This window comes from Pan paniscus, chromosome 11 (genome assembly GCF_029289425.2).
Source record: "Pan paniscus chromosome 11, NHGRI_mPanPan1-v2.0_pri, whole genome shotgun sequence".
Taxonomy (NCBI): Eukaryota; Metazoa; Chordata; class Mammalia; order Primates; family Hominidae; genus Pan; species Pan paniscus.
Genome location: NC_073260.2, coordinates 43,307,795 through 43,316,225, shown reverse-complemented (window position 1 = coordinate 43,316,225; position 8,431 = coordinate 43,307,795). Strand labels below are relative to the sequence as shown.

At 43.3% G+C, this 8,431-nt stretch overlaps 1 pseudogene; it reads left to right on the top strand.

Moving 5' to 3' along the window:
• The first annotated feature begins 1,412 nt into the window (after positions 1-1,412).
• Positions 1,413-7,760, top strand: LOC100978094 (eukaryotic translation initiation factor 4B-like; annotated as a pseudogene).
• The last annotated feature ends 671 nt before the right edge of the window (positions 7,761-8,431 follow it).

The window sequence follows — 8,431 nt, the reverse complement described above, 5'->3', positions numbered from 1 at the left end:
TTCTCTCCCTGCATTTGTTGTTCATTTGCGAGTTTCTCACACCCCTGGGCCGACTGCCGTCAGTGTTTACAGGTTTTAGATTGCTGGTGGGATGGAAATCACCAGCCACCCAGCGCCTGCAGGGGATGTCTCCAGGAGGAGGCTCACGGGCCCCTGAGGGGCGCTGCAGAACAGAGCCCGTGACATGCATGACACAGAGGAGCCCACTTTTTAACGCTTCAGTGATAAATATTTCCCCCAAAACTCGGAGCAAACATAAAGAAGGATTTAGTGTCGACCGTCTCCACCTTGGCCTCCTCCTGCAGTGCTGTCGAAGGGGCGTCCTGAAAGCCGGGGGCCTTGCCCGGAACAGGGAGGCCTGGGCTGCGGGCAGGGGAGGCACAAGCAGCTGGAGCACACTAGACCAGAGCCGGCCAGGACAGAGCCTGGCCCGATCTCCCTCGGAGGTAGAACTGGACCCCCCTGCGTGCTCAGGCTGAGGAGCAGGGTAATAAGTTGTCATAAGAAATGAATGAAAGTATTTCATGCAAGGCCTGACGCTTCCTCCCCCTGATTCTGAGATGGCAGCACAGCACCCATGTGTGATCTGGGGAGACAAGCGGAGATGCAAGGGAACGCTCTTCCCACAAAAGAAGCCCCGATAAGCATCTCCTGTGTGTCCAGATCAGGCTTCCAAGTTTTTCTTCCGTCGCAGTTTCCCACCATCCCTCATTTTTTTTTTTTTTTTTTTTTTTTTTTTTTTTTTTGGCTTAGTGACATCACTAGAGACGGAGCCACATAGAGAAAATTCCCTTCCCTTCTCATTTCTCACTACGCTAAATCCGAGTCAGACAGGCTCTCTGTTTGATTTGGGCCCTGTCGCGCATTTGGTGGGTTGTGGGAGATTGCTTAGCAGCAGTCACAGGCTCCTTTCCGCTGCGGATCGATGGGTGGGCTAAGGAGCCAATAGATGTGTGTTCATCTTTGAAGAGAGAGGAAGGCACAATACAAAATCATCACATTTATTTTCTGCAGCTTCTAGCCTGGGTTCACAGAGAGGTGGTCACCCTTCTGATTTGGAAGTTTCCTGATATGGAGGTGGATGAACTATACTTTTTTATTGTAATAAATCATGCCTTGACCTTGAAGCAAAGGGCTTTAGGGACCTTAAGAAGTCATTTTTCCCCACCCCATCCCTGACTCCACCCTCACTTCTGGTCCTTTGAGTACTAACTTTCAGTTTAGACATTTATAGGACCTTTCTATGTGTCACAATATTTCTAGGGTGATTAACACATACCACAGTTGTTCATGAGCCCAGAAGTGACTGTTCACAGCTGCACCCTTGAATGCATCCGAGGAGAGGCGTGACCTCTACCCTATCCCATCACCATGAGCCAACCCCACAAACATGGCTACATAGGAACGGGACAATGTACCCCAAAATAAAGGAAGCCCCGGAGTGGGTATGAGGGATAATGAAGGAGAACTCAGAAGAAATGCCCCCAGGGCAGAGAGGGAAGCCCCACATTCATCACAGCTGGGAAGCAATGACCTCCCTGATGTCACAAGGGTCAAACAATCTTCACTGCAATACATATCAAATAGAAATGAAGCACTAAGTTTTTAGAAGTACTAACATTATTTTTAAAGCTATGAGTTCTTCTCAGAGTAGTTTTGACAAACTTCATAGGTTTTGATATGAAATATTTTTCTTTTCCTTAATTTCTAGATAATTTATCATTTCAAATTTGCCTTTTTAAATTTTAATAGGTATAGGTTGATCATCTCTAATCTGAAAATTCCAAATCCAAAATGCTCCAAAATCCAAAATTTTAGCATGGTTATACAAACTTGTAATCCCAGCTACTTGGGAGGCTGAAGTGGGAGAATGGCTTGAGCCCAGGAGGTCAAGGCTGCAGTGAGCTATGATTGTGCCACTGTACTCCAGCCTGGGCAACACAGCAAGACCTCAACTCAGAAAAATAAATCCACAATTTCTGGACACCAACATGATGCCACAAGTGGAAAATTCCACACATAAGTGCTTGACACAAACTTTGTTTCATGCACAAACTTATTTAAAATATTGCGTAGATTTACCTTCAGGCTATAAAGTGTATATAAAACATAAATGAATTTTGTGCTTAGACTTGGATCCAACTCCCAAGATATCTCATTATGTATATGCAATTATTTCAAAATCTGAAACACTTCTGATCCGAAGCATTTTGGGTAAGAGCTACTTAGCCTTTTCTACCAGGTCATTTTTCCAAAGCACATAACAGTTCACACTCGACCAGCATCTGGTGAGACATCACTGTCCTCTCACTTTTACTAGCACAAAACATCATCAGTATTTTTAGTATTTTTATTTTTTGCCAACCTGATTGGCAAACAATTGAGTCTCATTATTGTTGTAATAAACATTCTCTGCAGTACTAGTGATGTTGGGCATACATTTAAATGTTTGACAATCATTTTCATTTCAACTTCAGCGAATTACCTAATTTCCAACTTTTTCCTGCTTAATGAGAATTCTCAGAGGTTCTCAATATTAGAGATATTAATTCTCTGTCATGTGTTTCAAATATTTTCTCTAGTCTCATCATGTCTGTCAATATTTTTGTGTTGTCTTTTGCCATGCAAAATGATCAGATTTTTTATATAGTCAGATTTGTCAGACTTTTCCATTAAGACTTTTTGGTTTTCTGTCTTGCTTTTTTTTTTTTTTTTGAGACAGAGTCTCATACTGTTGCCCGGCTGGAGTGCAATGGCACGATCTTGGCTCACTGCAACCTACGCCTCCTGGGTTCAAGCAATTCTCGTGCTTCAGCCTCCTGAGTAGCTGAGATTACAGGTGCCTGCTACCACGCCCAGCTAATTTTTCATATTTTTAGTAAAGACAGGGTTTCACTATGTTGGCCAGGCCAGTCTCGAACCCCTGACCTTGTGGTCAGCCCGCCTCAGCCTCCCAAAGTGCTGGGATTACAGGCATGAGCCACCGCGCCCAGCCCTGTCTTGCTTTAAAAGGCTTCCCCTCCTAGAGGTTAAACAATATCTTAAATCCCTGATTAGAATTGCTCTAATCAAGTGTCACTTTAGAAAGTTTTATATTATGACATTGTCTTTCTCTATAGCAAGGTCAGCAAACTATGGCCCATGAGCCAACTCTAGCCCATCACCAGTTTTCACAAAGTTTTATTGCAACACAGCACACTCATTCATTTACATATTGTCAATGGCTGCTTCTGCCTGGCAGAGCTGAGTAGTTGTCATAGAGACCCTATGGCTTGCATAGCTTAAAATAGTTTTCATCTGGCTCTTTACAGAACAATTCAGCCAACCTTTGCTATGTGCAAGGTTATGAATGTCTCCAAGGTCTTTTGACTGTCTCTTTATTTCTTCACATCTTATTTTAGCTCTTTCAAGAATGTTTTTATCATTTTTCCTCATTTTAAAAGGGGGATAATGATAGTACCTATCTTATTGTTGAAAGATTAGTTAAGATAATTACCATAAAATGCCTAGCACAGTGCCCTGGTTCTCAAAAATAACAGCCATTGTTTTATGCTGGGACAAAGAGCAATAGACAATAAGACATAATTCTTGTTATGCTGAATGTCTTAATCACTGTAGATTTTCTTTATTTTTAAATCATCAGCTGGCTTATTAGAATTACTTTTCTGGATTATAAATTGTATACATTCTAGAGATTTTGGAACATTTGTTCTAGAGATTTTGGAAAAGAAATAAAGTAGGAAAATTACAACTAAAACTAAAATCTCCCCCGATTCCTCCACCCAGAGAAACCAGTGCTACTATGTTGATGTATATGTAGTGTGGTTTGTTTCAGGAGGCATGTATGCATACATGCGATGTGTGTTAACAGCTCCATAGTATTTGGGTACCAGAGACATCACGTTTCTTCTTCTAAATCATATCTAAACCTGGCTGAGCCTGATAAGGCCGGTGTCAGCTATTCTGCGGCTCCATCCTATGCCTTCTATTGGATCCATTCAGAACCCTGGGCTATCATGCTTCTGGGGAAAGGGGCTGACATGGTCCCTGCTGCAGGATGGTCACTGCTATTACAGTGGTACCATCACGTAAAGGCTCTGCAGCCACTGGACAGCAGTCCTTCACCATCTGTAGACAGCCCACCCAAGATGGCATGAGGACCCCTCAAAGCAGAGGTCACCCCTCTGCTGACTGTTGACTGAGCCCCAAAGACCTTTGCTGCTATTCCAAAGCCACAGCATAATTACTCACCCCAGCACCCACTATCTGGGGTCATGCCTCCTCTCCACCCTGTGTGAGCACAAGACTTCTGTCCTCTCACCAGTCTTGGGGTGTCTGTCCACCCATCGTCTCCCAGTGGGGCACTCGGTCCCCGCAACTCTGGAAGCACAAAGTTCCTCCTAGTTTCTCATCATAGGACTGAGCTCTCCTAAGCAGAGACCCACACAGTCCCTGGAACATTTTTTTTAAAGACTGTTAAATTTTAATCCCCCCTCAGCAGAGGAGCCCCATCTCGAGAGAAAAAAAGGAGATACTTCTTTTTCCCTCGGTATGTCCATGCAAATAAAACAAAATTTAAAAGACACTACTAGTTTACAATTTGAGAGGATACGCTAACATTGTTTTACAGCCTGCTGTTATGTGATCTTAATATTGGATGTGACCAATAATTGTGAGATCCCATAGATTCTCATCATATCTAATCAGTGTCACAACAGTGATATGAACAAGGCAAGACCTGTCATTTAACTTGATAATTAATACCTGATTATTCACTTTCAGGTCCAGGTAAGCATTCTGAATAGAACATTGAAGAAATCTCCTTTTGTGTTTTGTTTGCTTTGTTTTGTTTTTGCTTTTTTTGAGACAGGGCCTCACACTGTCACCCAGGCTGGAGTGCAGTGGCATGATCACAGCTCACTGCAGCCTCAACTTCTGGGCTCAAGCCATCCTCGCACCTCGGCCTCCCAAGCAGCTGGGACTACAGATGTGGTTAATTTTTTATTTTTGTGGAGATGGGGTCTCACTATGTTGCCCAGGCTGATCTTGAACTCCTGGACTCAAATGATCCTCCTGCCTCAGCCTCCCGAGTGCTGGGCTTTTAGGCATGAGCCACCACACCCAGCCTCCTTGTGTGTTTTAATATTAAATTCTTCAGCCAGTTGATAAATAAATAAATTATTACCAATAAGAGTAGTTACATGCAGAAATAAATATAGTTTGTGAAAACCATTCATCTCACATAAAAATTATTAACAACTTTCCAATCATTAAGTAGGGAAATATGTCACTAATACAAATATTAAGAAAGAGTGTTAGCTAAGTAACTTTAGAAAGAACTCCGTTTCCTTTTAATGCCAATAACCATTTATAAAAATTTCAGGCTTTTTGCGTTCTCTTTCCCTCTCCCAACACGGCGGCCTCAGCAAAAAAGAAGAATAAGAAGGGGAAGACTATCTCCCTAACAGACTTTCTGGCTGAGGATGGGGGTACTGGTGGAGGAAGGACCTATGTTTCCAAACCAGTCAGCTGAGCTGATGAAACGGATGACCTGGAAGGAGATGTTTCGACAACTTGGCACAGTAACGATGACGATGTGTATAGGGCGCCTCCAATTGACCGTTCCATCCTTCCCACTGCTCCACGGGCTGCTCGGGAACCCAATATCGACGGGAGCCGTCTTCCCAAATCGCCACCCTACACTGCTTTTCTAGGAAACCTACCCTATGATGTTACAGAAGAGTCAATTAAGGAATTCTTTCAAGGATTAAATATCAGTGCAGTGCGTTTACCATGTGAACCCAGCAATCCAGTGAGGTTGAAAGGTTTTGGTTATGCTGAATTTGAGGACCTGGATTCCCTGCTCAGTGCCCTGAGTCTCAAGGAAGAGTCTCTAGGTAACAGGAGAATTCTAGTGGACGCTGCTGATCAAGCACAGGATAAAGACAGGGATGATTGTTCTTTTGGCCGTGATAGAAATCGGGATTCTGACAAAACAGGTACAGACTGGAGGGCTCGTCCTGCTACAGACAGCTTTGATGACTACCCACCTAGAAGAGGTGATGATAGCTTTGGAGACGAGTATCGAGATCGTTATGATTCAGACCGGTATCGGGATGGGTATCGGGATGGCCAACGCCGGGATATGGATCCATATGGTGGCCGGGATCGCTATGATGACCGAGGCAGCAGAGACTATGATAGAGGCTATGATTCCCGGATAGGCAGTGGCAGAAGAGCATTTGGCAGTGGGTATTGCAGGGATGATGACTCAGAGGAGGTGGGGACCACTATGAAGACCGATATGACAGACGGGATGATCGGTCTTGGAGCTCCAGAGATGATTACTCTCTGGATGATTATAGGCATGATGGTAGAGGTCCCCCCCAAAGACCCAAACTGAATCTAAAGCCTCGGAGTACTCCTAAGGAAGATGATTCCTCTGCTAGTACCTCCCAGTCCACTCCAGCTGCTTCTATCTTTGCAGGGGCAAAGCCCGTTGACACAGCTGCTAGAGAAAGAGAAGTAGAAGAACGGCTAGAGAAGGAACAAGAGAAGTTGCAGCATCAGCTGGATGAGCCAAAACTAGAACGACGGCCTCCGGAGAGACACCCAAGCTGGCGAAGTGAAGAAACTCAGGAACGGGAACGGTCGAGGACAGGAAGTGAGTCATCACAGACTGGGACCTCCACCACATCTGGCAGAAGTAAGTCAGCCCAGGATGCACGAAGGAGAGAGAGTGAGAAGTCTCTAGAAAATGAAACACTCAATAAGGAGGAAGATTGCCACTCTCCAACTTCTAAACCTCCCAAACCTGATCAGCCCCTAAAGGTAATGCCAGCCCCTCCACCAAAGGAGAATGCTTGGGTGAAGCGAAGTTCTAACCCTCCTGCTCGATCTCAGAGCTCAGACACAGAGCAGCAATCCCCTACAAGTGGTGGGGGAAAAGTAGCTCCAGCTCAACCATCTGAGGAAGGACCAGCAAGGAAAGATGAAAACAAAGTAGATGGGATGAATGTCCCAAAAGGCCAAACTGGGAACTCTAGCCGTGGTCCAGGAGATGGAGGGAACAAAGACCACTGGAAGGAGTCAGATAGGAAAGATGGCAAAAAGGATCAAGACTCCAGATCTGCACCTGAGCCAAAGAAACCTGAGGAAAATCCAGCTTCCAAGTTCAGTTCTGCAAGCAAGTATGCTGCTCTCTCTGTTGATGGTGAAGATGAAAACGAGGGAGAAGATTATGCCGAATAGACCTCTACATCCTGTGCTTTTCTCCTAGTTTCTCTCCACCCTGGAACATTCGAGAGCAAATCAAAACCTCTATCCAGACAAGACAAAATAAAACTCACCATCTCCTGAAAAAAAAAAAATTTCAGTAATACGGAGGAAAATAATCACTAGATTATACTATAATTCTAATATTTGATGAATTATTTGAATGGGTGCATTGATAATATTAACTTAAACAAACTTTAAGATCTACATTTAATTTTCGGTTCCTTAATTTCACATAGGCCATTGGTCTTTCAAGAAAATATTCTGCTTAGATCAAGCTTTTCCAACCCACAGCCCGCAGGTTGCATGTGGCCCAGGACGGCTTTGAAAGTGGTGCAACACAAATTTGTAAACTTTCTTAAAACATTATGAGATTTGTTTATGATTTTTTTAAGCTCATCAGCTATCATTAGTGTTAGAGTATTTTATATGTGGCCCAAGACAATTCTCCTTCCAATGTGGCCCAAGGAAGCCAAAAGATTGGACACCCCTGATTTAGATATTCTTATCTATAAATGGCAAGCAGCATATCATCTTTGTCACCTCAAAATTTCATAAGGAGGAAAATAAGTCTAAAATAATCGCAACAGATACCTGGAAAATTATGATTGATCCAGTTATAACACAGGGTATAAAAGGATGAAGAGGTACTCAGGAAAAACGTGGCACCCACAGTGTACATTTTCACTAGCCAAATTCAAAACAATAGAATTCACATGAATTCTTTCAAAACACATTTCAGTTCTGTGGAAACCAAATGTTTGAACAAAAAGCTTCTCAAAATGTTACCCACTGACAACTGTATTCAGTGGATGAAGACAAAGAACTTTTGTAATTTACTCAAGTGATTAGGTACAAAGTTCTTTCCAGAAACCACGTTATCGAAATGCTTTCTTCCTGCATGACATGCTGCTGCATGCACAAAGTTTAATGGTGTTATTAAATGTGCTGCTTTTGTATTCTTTCCATCAGTTTGACAGCCTGGTGGATTAATGGTGAGGCTGAGTGTGCTCATCTTTATTTTGCTGCCAAGAGGCTTTGGTTCTTCCCAGTAAAAGGAATCTTATTGGAGAAATATTTATGAAATGAAAAGTCCATCAAGTAAAGTGTTGGGCAATTGTCTCCAGCAATGGAACAAACATGGTGATGGCTACAA